This window comes from Macrobrachium rosenbergii, chromosome 33, assembly GCF_040412425.1.
Source record: "Macrobrachium rosenbergii isolate ZJJX-2024 chromosome 33, ASM4041242v1, whole genome shotgun sequence".
NCBI lineage: Eukaryota > Metazoa > Arthropoda > Malacostraca > Decapoda > Palaemonidae > Macrobrachium > Macrobrachium rosenbergii.
In genome coordinates this window covers 6,774,663-6,789,143 of record NC_089773.1, presented here as the reverse complement: position 1 = coordinate 6,789,143, position 14,481 = coordinate 6,774,663, and the positions used below count along the sequence as shown (strand labels likewise).

Sequence of the window (14,481 nt, the reverse complement as noted above, 5' to 3'; positions counted from 1 at the left end):
TTCATCAAATGCACTGGAAATATACAAGCTCTATGAAAATATAATTGGCATTTTAAAATTTAAACAAATTACTATTGCAATAATAGTAACAGGAAGAAAAGTTTACCTTTCATTCAATAATAAGACAAAATGAAAGCCTAGACAAAGCCAACCGAATAGTAAGTAATGACATTAAACCACTAAATTTAATAGCTACTAGGCCATTTAATATTTTTATTTTCTTTTGTTTATATCTAAGAAAAAAAAAATTTTAACCAGGTAATAATAATTTAATACTAATATAATACACCTCATGCAGTGCACTGTAAGCATTACTCGAGCTTCTTTGCAGCATGCCTTCTTTAGGCCCCTAGCTGCAACCCCTTTCGTTCCTTTTACTGTACCTCCAATCTTATTCTTCTAACATCCATCTTACTGTCCACCCTCTCCTAACAATTGATTCATGGTGCAACTGCTTTGAGGTTTTCCTCCTGTTACACCTTTCAACCTTTATACTGTCAATTTCCATTTCAGCACTGAATGACCTATTTGAATATAGAATTTAGTCTATATTCAATACTCTAAATCATTTACATAGAACAGATTGTTGTTTATCTGAGGAACAAAAACATTTCCAGAAATGACAGAAGTTCCATCACACACTAAAAAGAAACTACTGAACTTCACCAGCAAGGTATAAAATAAAAAAAATTACGCCATAACTAGAGAAAAATTAGAGGAATCCACCCAATCACTGTCACAAACTAATTAGATAGCAATTCCACTATTTGGGGTAAGGGCTAAGAAGGAAGTTTTTGGAGAGTTTTAAAGTCTGTAGGAAAAAACAAGTGGAGGAGGGAATTGGAATATCAATGAACTGAGAGACTGCAATTCCTTCCTAACATAAACTCAATATCCATCAATTCTTGGACCTCTCTTTCAACAGTACAAAAGGACTTTTAAGGTACTTTTCAGTTTGCTTAGCTAATTTTGATAACAATGGGAAAATAGTACGTACATTTAAATACTGACGTAAGTGGGTCTTACTATGACCATCAACTGGCAGAAGAGTTAGAGCTAACTTCAACCAACTCAAATTTGTCAAAGAAGAACTTACCAGACTATAATGGGATTTAAACATTTTACAAAATCCTTTTGGCTGACAGGAGCCAAAGTTCCTGTCAGAACCAAGCGAGGATACTGTCACTCGTCACGTCCAGTTTAGTTAGACTCGTTCGCACGGTAGGGCAAAGCTTAGATGTCACATTTCAGACCAGTTAGTTAATTGCATAACTGGAAGACAAGTTGGTGAAGAATGACTCTGGTGAGGATGCTGAGGGGAACAATCTGAGAGACTAAAGGTCACCACCGAAGACGGGAGGGAGAACTGGAGAGAATGAGCAGGTGACTGGGACCCCATATGTCTTCTCATTTTCCTCCTCAAGGTGTCATTGAGTAGAGGCACTACATCTCTCCAAAACCTGTTGGGAAAAAACTTCAATTAAAATGTTGTATGGTAATTGTAAGAACATAGAACAATGCAGAAGATTTTTCCTAATAAATGATATTTAACATAAACTTAACTCACTGGTTCAAAAATTACAAAAGCACAGATACGAGAACTGATGAGAAATAAAATAATTTGGGTGGCAGTGGTTTATTACCACCATGACATGAAAATTATAAATAATAGCCCAAGCTTTATAACTACTTTGCCTGGAAATTTCCTATTCTAAACCTACAGGGGAAAAAGTTTCTAAAGGATTTCATTGTGAAGATACCCCCTTTTCACTACTTGGCATTGTGAAACTGAAATTATTATTATTATTATTATTATTATTATTATTATTATTATTATTATTATTATTATTATTACAAGCCATGCTGCAACCCTAGTTGGAAGAGCAGAATGCTACACACCCATTAGGAAAAGCAGCCTAGTATGGAAAAAAACACAAATAAAATAAAAAAAAAGCATTTGTACCAAGTTTGAACTTCTGAAGTTCACAATCCAACTACAAGATTAGGAAGATTTTCCACAATGTGGTCACAGCAGGAATAAACCTTGAAGAAAACTGTGGTATTGGCCCTCCCATAAGAAAAACAAGAGTTGCAATTAACAGCATATTGAGTACTACATAGCTCAGACACAAGAATAACATTTAAAACATTGCACATTAGAAACACTTCCTAAGGACTGACAAGTCTTAAAAGATCTTGCAAGAATATCTCAGTATACCAATTTTTTGGGAACTGAAGAATAGACCAGATATGCTTTGCCTTTGGTGGGATTCACCAATTTACACTTCCTCCTGATTCATTTTCATCTCTCATTCATGACACTCACAAAGAAAATTAACAACTTGAATTCTGGGATTATTACCTATATCTCATAAGGACAGAAAGTGTACTCCTTTTTCAATCTAAGGGTCTTACATGATACAAGCACTTTGCCTTACATACCACTATGAACAATCCCATGAGCTACCTGAAGTCTTGCTTCATGACTCACCCTAGCACCAGTGTTTTCTCACAGATCCTACGGGTATACGCAAACACTCTGAGGCTTCTAGTATCTCAGTCTCCTATGTAAAATGGTTAAGGCATCTACTGTAAATCAATCAGTCATACAGGTATGAGGATGACCATTCACCCGACCCCATGAATCTTGCTGCTTCAACTATATTCGACATGAAAGGTGAGGAAGGTAATCATGCCATACTTAACAAACCCGGTGGCACATCCATAGCGAGACTACCTTATCTCCTGTCAGTCAACACCCGACCCCATGAATCTTGCTGCTTCAACTATATTCGACATGAAAGGTGAGGAAGGTAATCATGCCATACTTAACAAACCCGGTGGCACATCCATAGCGAGACTACCTTATCTCCTGTCAGTCAACACCCGACCCCATGAATCTTGCTGCTTCAACTATATTCGACATGAAAGGTGAGGAAGGTAATCATGCCATACTTAACAAACCCGGTGGCACATCCATAGCGAGACTACCTTATCTCCTGTCAGTCAACACCCGACCCCATGAATCTTGCTGCTTCAACTATATTCGACATGAAAGGTGAGGAAGGTAATCATGCCATACTTAACAAACCCGGTGGCACATCCATAGCAAGACTACCTTATCTCCTGTCAGTCAACGTGAAGGCTAGTGAACTTGGGGAACATTCAGGACAAAAATGTTGCGATGAAACTAATATAATCACACTTGACAGAGACAAAGGAACCACATACAATTTTAGATCACTCTTAATACACAGTAAATCCTGATGACACAAAACTCCAAGCAGTCTTTCACATGCAGTGTAGAATTTCATGTAGCAATGCCAGTGCTAAAATACCTGTGAGGTGTTTCCTGTTAGGGAGAACGAAGAAACTTTGATTATCTTAATAAAGAAAATCATCTTGAAGGCTATCTACAATGATAAATCATATTTGCATACCCAACTTGGACTAAATACACTAGTGAGCAATATTCAAACTCCAAACTCAAATACTGTACTTGATCTGCATCCAGAGGGATCCGAGTCAATATCTTTTTAATTATAAGGTATATCTTAACCAAAGACTAGCCCTGCAAATAAACAATAGTGAGAGGTGGTGAATCCATCATTAGACAAAAAGTACTTATACAAACTTCTCTAATTCTCAAATTCTGGTATGCATGACAGCACGAGGATATGAAATTACAGTTCTATTATTTCTCTGAAAGCCATGGTATCTCTAAGATAAAGCAATTGGCATTTTACCCAAATGCCATGGTCTCAAGACCTACCTGAGGTACATACAAATTTTAATTCCAGACTAGGAATGAACAGAAATTTTTTACCTTTAATTAAACTATTTATTCCTTCCCTTAACACAACGTAGGTTTCAAACCTGGTATATATACCTTAAAGCATGTATCCCTTGGGAACTATCATCCAGAATTCCTATTCTTAATTAGTCCAGGTTCACACAGTGTTAAAGCAACTACATCCATCAAAGGTTCTACCTGGGAGAAACTACAATTCTGTGGTAGGTGTACTACAGCTTAAAGGGGTGTGTATCTCAGGCATAAAGAGAACTTTCCAAATATGCTGTGGATAAATTCTGCTGTAGAAGTCAAGGCATTTGTTTACAATCCAAACCTACATTCTGCATGAGACACGCAAGAGATGATATCAATAATGTTCTGGATATCATATAAAATGTTGATTAAATTATTTGTAAATGCTGCTACACATTAATAAGTTCTAAGAGATTCAATCCCCTAAACTTTTTTAACATCTATGTAATTATACTAGTCATCAATAAGAGTGTATTGACACTGTATTAATATAGCACAATACTGCATATTACAAATAAGTACTGTACAACATTTCACAAAATGGTGCTTACCTTCTGGAATTATTTAACTGAGGTTCAACAACTCTCCTCCACATTTTTACAAAAAGTCATACGCTGGTACAATCTGTAAACATATAATTACTTAAATTAAGATTAATTTTTAAATACTTACCTCGCCATTACTTCTATAACTTTTACTTCCGCGCCAGCAGAGTTCGACAAATTGAAACAAAAAATGAGAACACTCTGTTGTCTATGAATATCCTTCTTCTATCCATCTACTTCCCCCATCCCCCACCAGGGGACTAATAGGTACAAACACTCGTAGCTGCCAGCCTACTTCTGTCCACTTTGAATGTGGGGAAGTAGGAAGGGCAATTTATATAAAAAATATAAAAAATAAATCTTAAATTCAGTATTTATATTTTTTAAATAAACCTTATCTCTCCATTATATAGCTGATTCCCACACTTTAAACAAGTGGTAGGCAAAATGAAAATCAGCCACCCCTTAAAGGCTACTTAGTAACAAAATATTTGTACAAGACACGTGTTTGTTTTAACCAGTGAATCAATACACAGGATATTACAGTAAACCCATCGTATTCGCAGCCCATCCCCCCGCGAATAGCTAAAATCCACGAATACTTAAAACCCCTCTAAAAACACTTAGAACTGCCTATTTTGATAGTTTGAACACAAGAAAAACCCCCTAAAAATGCTTATACCTTAGTATTTTAATAGATTTATCACAAAAAGTGCATTTAGTCATGAAATATAATACTTTAATTCGTGAATATTTCTCAGTGAAAAATACTGCGAATGGGTGAATTTCCCACGAATAGTGGGTAGTTACGTCCCACAGAGAAATCCGCGAATACGTGAGTCTGTGAATTGTGAGAACGTGAATATGGGGGGTTTACTGTAATGCTGTCTTAGGAGGATTGTCACTTGGGTACAAGATCCTCATCATGAAGATAGCTGAGTTCTCTTTGGAGGATGCTCCCTTCAGCAGGAGGGGTAGGGTTACTCTGCCAAAACCCTGCAGAGCCAATGAAGTATAACTAATAAGTACTTATTTACAAAAAGGTATACTGCTAATACTCAACACTTGAGTACCTCCAAGCTTTCCAAAAACCACAACCAGGTTTAAAAGGCAGTAGACAAAAAAAAGACTACCTATCGATTCAGGACATAATACCCCTGCACAAACCAGAGTAGTTAATGTTTTGCAATAATCATATTTAATCTCCACACCATGAAGATAAGCCAAAGCAAGTACAAGATTACCTTGCCACGAATGACTTCAATATCTTTTCCAAGGATAAGTTTTCTCATTTAAAAGTTGTAGCCATTGCTCATATGTCCAGTGGCTTACCTTCCATTAAGGATAGAAATAAGCATGAAAGTCCTTGACCAAAGCTCCAGTGAATAGGACATTGTATTTCTACTCTTAGGAAACTCCAGTTTCCAAATCACTCAGGATAGAACCTTTACATCAAGTTTAATTCTGTTAGCGCAATTCCAACAATCCTTAAAGAGAGTACTAGACCCTCAAGGAGTCAAGTTCCTCAAGCCCTAGTGGCTCTAGGCTAGGTAAAGATACTGTTATGGGTACGAGCCTAGCCCAAAACTGTACAGTACTTAGCTCAAAATAAGGCAAAGATAACTGCCTTGTCTTTAGCAAAGCCTAAATCTAACTAAGACTTAGGCTCTCTCTTCTTTACAAGGAGCTAGTTCTAAACAATTCAAAGGTAGGCAACAAATGAACTCAAGAACCGCATACAGATTCCAAGGTAAAGTATGTAGCAGAGACCTGGGATACTCCACTTGAAAAAGCCAACATGGCCCTCAGCCTTAAAAGCTGCTACAAGAAGTTTCCTCATGTTTGAGAAACAACAGAAACCTAACCATGTTATTTATAGAAGTATCAGTGCTGGAAAAAAAACCCTCAACATGGGACCATGATTTACCCCTTGACCACTGGTGTTGGAACAATCAATTAGCAGATTCTCTCCCAGCATTGATAATGGCATTACTGCGAGATCCCGCCTTGAGCTCACCAGAACCAAGGACCATACCAGGCAGTCATCTGTAGCTGAAAGAAACTGTAGCTAAAAGAAACTGGAAACCCAGCCTTCCCTGGTCATCTGGGGTAATCAACACCAAGAGACAATTTACAAAGTTGCCCTAATACACTAATGGCTTCCTGAAACCTACCAAGACTAGGAAAGACATTACAGTCTAGACCTACCCAGGGAACAGCTTGGTGTACCTGCCCAAGCTAGAGGACCTTGCACTGGTAAACCAAAAATTGGAAAAAAAAAAAAAAACCTACTTCCTGTAGTCTCAAACAGATCCATAACAGGGGATGCTCACAGCCCAATGTCTACAGCAAGCCTTTGGATGTTAAGTACCTTCCATTACTATTACTTACCTCTGTGACTGAGTACATCCACTAAAGTTTTCATAATGTAATAACTCAAGGTGAGGTTGTGTGCTAATTTGACCAGCTAACAGAAAAGAGGTGCAAAGAATTTAGACTTTACTCTATTTGAGCACACTCTAATTGCCCCATCTGGCATAAGAGTGTCAAACTCATTTTATAAATAAGGCCCAGTCTGCATTTAACAACCCTGAGAGGGAAAAAATTCAAAACGGATATTTTGTACTCAAACTAGGCGAGGACCAAAAGACTAGTGCAGTATCTTCAATGCGGAAGTCACCATTGCACAACATTTGTAATTCTCTTACAATCTAACAGGCCCTAGAGCTACCAAAAGGAGGTTTAATTGCTTCAAGAGGCTTTACTAATAACTCAAACAGCTTTGGAGATAAAACTAAATCCATCAAGGTTTCCAAAACGAGTTACGTAATTACACCCAACCTAAAGACCTCCTGTGGTCCATCCAGGTTGTACGAATGCCTAATATAGCATTACTTCTAACATAGTAAGACAAAGACCTAAAACCCTCATAGCAGGAATTGACAGCATTTAGAGTAACTAGGAAACTAAGAACTTAATGAAGTTACCTATAGAGGTGCATGGTCAGGAAATACCTCCAGTTCAACTACAGAAGAGAGAAACTAACCGCTGTCTCTGAAAGCATTAGTAGTTGAACCTCTTGTCAACTTTAGGATAGATCCCTAATCAACAACAGACAAACCTCACCCTAGCACAAGATGGTTGTGGTGTCTGCGTGACATCTGAATCATGTGGAAGTTTTAGAAAAACTTTCTTAAGTATGAGTTCTAAGGAAAAATACTAAAGAGGCAACAGAACCCAAGATCAGTCCTCTTAAGACACCAAGGTACCCCTTCAAACATCCTACATTCCTTGGATTCTCTAAACTTATAATAATCTCAGCTCCAATCATAAAATGAGAGATGTAAGGTTTCATAACCAACTAGTATTGCTGAAAACGCCCGCCAAATTGCTAAAAATTTGGGATTATAAGTGTAACAGATCTCCACCAATACCTATTTAACTCCCGAAATTCTAGATCTCCCATGATCATGCCTACACTGAGGCATCTAAAGGACCGGATCCTTTTTCCCACAAAAGCTTAAACTAACATCGAATCTGATAAGAGACCACCTGTTGACCCATGTTCAGGTAACATGAAAGAACCCAAGCTTGATTCTTGCCAGGTCAAAAATTTCCTGAAATCATATGTCCTCAATGCAAAGACCTCTGCTTCGCTAAAAAGAACTCCTATAAGGACTGGCAACCTCTTAGAAGTTATCAGTGATGATAAATGCCAAAAATAAAGGCGAAACTTCTCTCCCAGAAAACCCTGAACAGTGAGAATATCTATGACTCCAAAATGAAAAAACCTGCCCAGGGACTAGTCTTTCCCCCAGTGGTACCCCCATATTTGGGAAGAGACTCTTAGATTACGAAGTAGTTCTCTTTCTCCACTATATGTCAGCAAGAAAGAAATATCTTAGGAGAGGCTCCCTTTACATGAACTTCATTAAAGCCTTGAACATACACAAGCCACATCTCCAATCAAAGTTCTGTTTCTACAAAATCATATGTTAGCCTCTCCTTACAGAAAGCAATTAACCTCTTCATGAAAGAAATTGTGCCACTTGTACGTTGGTGGTAAATCAGACACCAGGTTCCTCAATCAAGAAAAACACAAGCAATTGCCCTCCCACCACAGAAAAAGGCAGGATAAGTCTTAGCTACTGAATACATGCAAGAGAGACCGGGGCAAAGACTATCATGCTCGATGGCAGAAGAGCAGCAGTTGATTGCACTGAACTCACTCCTGATAAGCTTCCACTGAGGGTTAAAAACTCCTCCTTAACCACCGCCGACAAAAGCACTTGCTCTGGCTCAAAAGGAAGATTGATTCGGTTGGAAACCTGAAGGCTCAACCAAATGTTCTAAATCTGATCAGGAAAATCTTGCGATAATGAGAATGTTCCTAAACCAAAGGGGAATCAGAAAAAATGAAACTGAAATCAACTGTTTACCAAAAAAAAAAACACCAAGTGAAAAAGGAGGGGAAGTCCTCGAAACAAAAATGTTGAGACTACTAACACAACCACCTGTTACTTAAATGAAAGCCGTAAAAGACAGTGCATGCCCAGATTCATTACAGGCAGGTGAAGTCAAGGAGGAGAGATGTGCACAAGCGACTGGAGCGCACGCTATGAGTGTACAACTAGTAGGCAAGCAAGTGAAAAGCACACAAGTGATAGGCACACAGGCAATAGGTGCACAGGCGTATAAGCGTGTACTAAAGGCGCTCCAAGTCATAAGCGCTCATGCCATAGGCGTACAAGCCACAGGCTCGCACATGATAGGCACACAAGCCCTATCAACCCTGGTGCCACACCAGACTGAACAGAGGAAGGGGACAAAAGGCACAAATCTGCACCACTTTATGACTTGTCCTGGTTCCCTGTCACTCCAAGTCACGAGGGAATGAGACAGGACATGCCAAGGGCAAGGCAATAAAAAGCGGGGGCACTGACCCTTCCTCCAACACAGGAAACAACCCAAACTTGCCTAAACTCTCAGGAGGGCAGCACAGAAAATAAATACTAACAAAATAATAAAAATGACTACACCTATCAAGCCTAATGCCCTGAATTGATGGAAAGCTCATTTGGAGTAACATATCCAAGAGAAGTAGCAGAGGACCTAACCAGTTACTAAATGGGAACGCAGGCAAGACATGCACCCCTTTAACTTAAAGTCTTACTAGCATTGTCCTCTATAGTTGTTTCTACAACCTAACAAGTTCACGTCGTTAATGGTCAATTGCTGCATTTTGTTCAATTACGATTCATATAGTTATCCAAAAGTAACTTTTTCCTCATCAAAACATACCCTGAGGGTAATAAAACTGGAATAATGCCTATTACGGCAACTCTTACCTTACAGGATCATACCGAATGGATATTACAAAGTAAAAGAACCAACCAACAGAAACACGAGTGCATCTGCCAACCTCCTACCAAACCCAGCGACGGAAGTAGACTGCCAGCTATGGGTGTTTGTACCTATTAATCCCCCGGTGGGGGATGGGTGAAGTAGGTGGATAGAAGAAGGACATTCATAGAAAATCTAGTGTTCTCGTCTTTTGTTTTAATCTGTCGAACTGCCACTGGCGTGGAAGTAAAAACAATAAAATGGAGAGGAGTGGTTCATTTCAAAAATTATATTTTTCATGACACACTAGATTTCCAAAGATTCACATCTGTCAGAGATTAAACTATAGTTTTTGCCTGCAATACCCATATAAGCTCTAATAAATCCATGAGCTATGTTCAAATTCTATTCCAGTCATGTAATGTTATTCTGTCACATTAATACCGTACTACCTGTTTCATACAGTAGAGCTGCAATGAATATTCATAAATAATTCCATGAATATCAATAGTTAGCCTTTTTTTTTATTTTCCTAGGCATGACTATTTTCTTAACATATTACATTACTGATAAGCAGTCTTTCCAGTGAACCATCTTCACCAAGTATTCTTCCTCAGGAATAAATCTGAAGCACATTTTATAAACTTGAATATGATACATAAACATGTCTTGTTTTACAGTTACAGTTGGTGACAGCTTACATGAAAATCATTGAAGATTAAATTTGCTGGGAGGCTCAAAATCATCTAATAACAGCTACATTTTTTTCCAGTTAATCATTCTCTGAATTATCTATACAATGAACAAAAGCCAAGACAAGTCATGTAAGTCAGTTATGGATGGCAAAGGAGCATTTTATGTGTCACTTGGGGGTATCTGCATTCATTATGGCCCACAATGGTTGTGCCTAGAAGCTTAGGTTGTATTTGTTACAACCACTTCTGCACTTTTCAGCAAAGGTGAGGGAAGAAAGAGGGAAGAAACTTAGCGAAACCCTTCCTCATGCCAGGTAAAATGGCATCCTAAGTCAGGTTTGGCACAACAGTACATGAAAAAACCAGCAAATTGGAGAACAAATGTATTTAAGAAACCCAGATACAACTTTAGCGTGTCATGCTCCCTCAAATTTCAAAGTTTAATATCGTTAGGCCTTACATGGCAACAGTCCTAGAGGAGCATAGCTTGACCTAACCTAGGGTGCACTGTCGATCTGTCTTGGGGCTTTGTCAGTGTCAGTAGCACTTGAAAGGATATGTAGTGTGAGTTATGTTCCTAAGAAATTACCAACTATATTGATTAATCAGTAAAACTGCAGACTATTACTGTAGCTTGATTCCTCTCAGTCACCAGCTGGAATATTTATCATGTTTTGTTTTGTTATGTTTATGATAATTGCCACCTTTTATTTTTTTACGTTCATTTCCAAGGGGTTGTTAATGAATACAACGCACAGTTTGCATATAAACTGGTAGTTACCAAACTAAAGGAGTGCAGTAGTATTCTGCAGTTTTACCCAATAATCTTTTGGGTCACTTCAACAATCCTTCAGGTCATCCAAAACATAATGAAAGTTGCCTGTAACACTCTGATGACTATTTTGAGAAAATTTCAATAGATCATTTTGACACTGTTTTGTTTGTTCTCCTTAACATACCACAATGAAGTACAAGTATTCTACCTTAAAGCATCACCAGAATAAGGGTAATTCTATATATTAGCTCCGCGGCTGTTTTTACCTTTTCAACTGGTTTTTCCTACACTTTTAGGGGTTCTGATACTGGCGGTGCATCTGTTTGTTGTTGGCCAAATGGAATGTCTCTTCGCCATGTTTAGTACTAGCCCGGGGGGGTTGGGTACCCATACGTTAACAAGTTATTGCACTTGCCGGATGGGATATGAACCGTTCGAAACAGACGTACCCGTGCTGTCTTGTGAAGATCACATAAGGAAACCCCTTGTTGGATGGACTTCAGGGGTTAATTACAGGTTAATTACACTCGAGCACCATAAATTAAAGGTAAATTCATAATTAGCAACCAAAAAACTGTAGAAAAAGTTAAGTTAGAAGGCCGTCGCCGCCGCAGAGCTACTAAATAGTTCTACCAAAATAAGAACCATAGCCTGAAAAGTAACTTCCAAAGTGTCTCACTTAGCCATGGGGCTCCAGGCCCCGAACCCCCACTGAAGGAAACTCCACTTTTTACCAAAAGTTCCCTAACACCGTGCAAACGCAATAGCAAAAATATAATCAGTTCTGAGGTTAATTACTTGTTAATTACAGTCGACCGACAAAAAATAACGGTAAATTCTTGATAAACAACCAAAGCAATATAGCAAAAGTCAATTCCAAAGGTAATACCTGATGCGGAGTTAATACTTAACCTAGTTCTAGCCCACTGGAAATCAACTTACGGCCAACCTTACGGTCTCTTAAGAACAAGAGCCCGTGCAGGTGGTACCGGTATTTTTAATATATTCTTAAATGATTCTGATACAATTACGAACAATTACGGGCTTGGCTTTGACCTAACGTGACCTAAATTGCTAACCCTTAGTTATATCTACCAAAATTCCCGGCTTCACAAAACTGGTCTTAAAATTACAGTAATGCTTTAATATTTCACACATTCTTTCTAACATTCATCCTCTATACATAATATACTAGATAGGAACCCTAAGTGGCTTTTAAACTAGCCCCCCAAAATTCGCCGGCCTCTTACCTAAGAGGATAAGTTCGTACGTCTTCCTTCCTCAACGTCACTGACAGACAACCAAATTGGCCAATAAAAATATTAACTGGCAACTGAAAAGTCTTTTAAAAATCTATAGTCTTTTTCACTAGAAAAAACTATATAAGAATTATTTAAACTTTGAATATTTAAATTGTGAAAATTATTCAATTTATATTTGAATTTATGTAAGATATTTGCTCTCGTTATGTAAAATAAGATAAAAAGAAAGGTATTTTGCCAAAAGGATTCTGGTAGTTATACCTTCTTAGTTTTATGTACTTTAACTTCTGTGCTTCTTGCTTAGTTGTAACTATTAACTATTACTTATGATCCAATAGGTAATAATTGCTGCTAAGATTTTGAGTATAAAATGTTTTAAAATGTAAATATAATTACGTCGTAAGTCTGACTATGTAGAGAGGCATACTGACTAATTTTTTTCAAATAGATTGATTGCTGAAATATATGTACCGATTTTGTTTTAGGGTCAAAACAAAAAGATTCTTTAGAGCATTATAAATGTAGCATGCTAAAACTCTTGGTTATGCTTTATGGACCTTGGGTATGGTATGATCATAGTCTGAAGCGTGGGTATGGTATGGTATAGCATGGAAAGCAAGGGAATGTCCATAGAAAACGTACCAGATTGGTGTAAAAGAAAACTACTATGTAATTACTTGGTAAACTCTTACAAATTTAACGATACGTAACTGGTACTAAGCACTTTCTTCTTTTTTTAGCCTTTTCTATATTTTGATGTAGCTCATATTAAAGAACAATATGAAATTAATCTCACTAAATACTTGATAATAAATATGGATATTCTGTTCGGGCATTGCTAACTAAATCAGTAAATATTCTAACAATACTTCAGTTTTTGTTAGTGAAACAGAATGTTGTCACTGTGACATAACTTCATTTTCTGCTGGGGGTACATTATGACAGTGATAATTCAGTTTTGAGTATTTCTGCACGATAAAATAGCTAAATATTTATTAAATTATGGCTATATTCTTTTGAGTAAATCACTTCCAATGGTTGAAGAACGTCGAGTAAATAGTATCAACTTCTATTCTTCCTCGTATATATTTTATTTGAGATCCTACACAGGTGAACTCATATTCCTTATCAAAGCACGAAAACTTTTAATTGGACTTCCCTTCCAAGTCAAGTATATTTTACCTGTATTGGCTAAGATTTAGCTGACATTGGCACTGGTGACCACGTAAGTACCAGCGTCAATGCAGGCCTTGTGGTAAATGTAAGTACTGTTGCACTTGTGGATAAGCTGCAAATGTTATTTCTTGTTCAAAGATTTGTAGCTAGTATTGTTCTGGCGAGTGAACAAGGTATTGCAAGTGGTAGGGATTCGCCCCCACGAACAATAAATTACATCACTGTAATCGCTCACTTCTGTAGTATTAAGCTATTAAGAAACATTTAGGCTTTCAGGCATATATCCGAAATATGTTATTCAGGCTTTCTCCCTCTTCAGATGAACCCCCTTATAGACAGAGGCTACGGACTACCCTTCAAGCCTGTAAAGAGAGATATGTTAAAGGAAAGATTGATAATTATACATGATGGAATAATAAATAAGACCCATACATCTGATTTCAGGAGATGTCAGCAAAAAGCAGGAATGATTTGCTCCTTGCTTAAATATTTGGAGATCAGAAGTCCAGAACTGCACTAGGGCAGATTATATTTTTCCTTTTCTTTACCTGTTGAGGGAAAGTGTTATGCTGACATTTGCGAAGTCTGAGATTCTTCACCTGCTTGTGCATCGCCCAGTCCACCCAGCTGTAAATGGATACCGGGCTTGCTGGGAGTCAAAGGGGGAAGGGGGGACTAATCACCTACTCCACAAACCTCGTAGCCTAAAATGTATCTCCTCTATAAGACATGTCCTCAACACTTTTCATTGGTATAGTAATGACTTTGACTTTTGATGTGAGGAGATAAGTTACCAATTAGGGCTGTTTGGCAGTTTCAGGACAATCATCTATGGAAGCTACAGTCGGGTTGACCAACA

The 14,481-nt window shown here is 37.8% G+C and overlaps 1 long non-coding RNA gene across 1 annotated transcript; it reads right to left on the bottom strand.

Annotated features, from left to right (window-relative positions):
• Positions 1 to 471: 471 nt before the first annotated feature.
• On the bottom strand, positions 472 to 12,483 carry LOC136855867 (uncharacterized). Its single transcript, XR_010858156.1, has 3 exons — positions 12,435 to 12,483; positions 4,378 to 4,450; positions 472 to 1,460 (listed from the first exon to the last, which is right to left on the bottom strand). It is a non-coding gene; the product is annotated as an uncharacterized lncRNA (long non-coding RNA).
• Between the last annotated feature and the right edge of the window lie 1,998 nt (positions 12,484 to 14,481).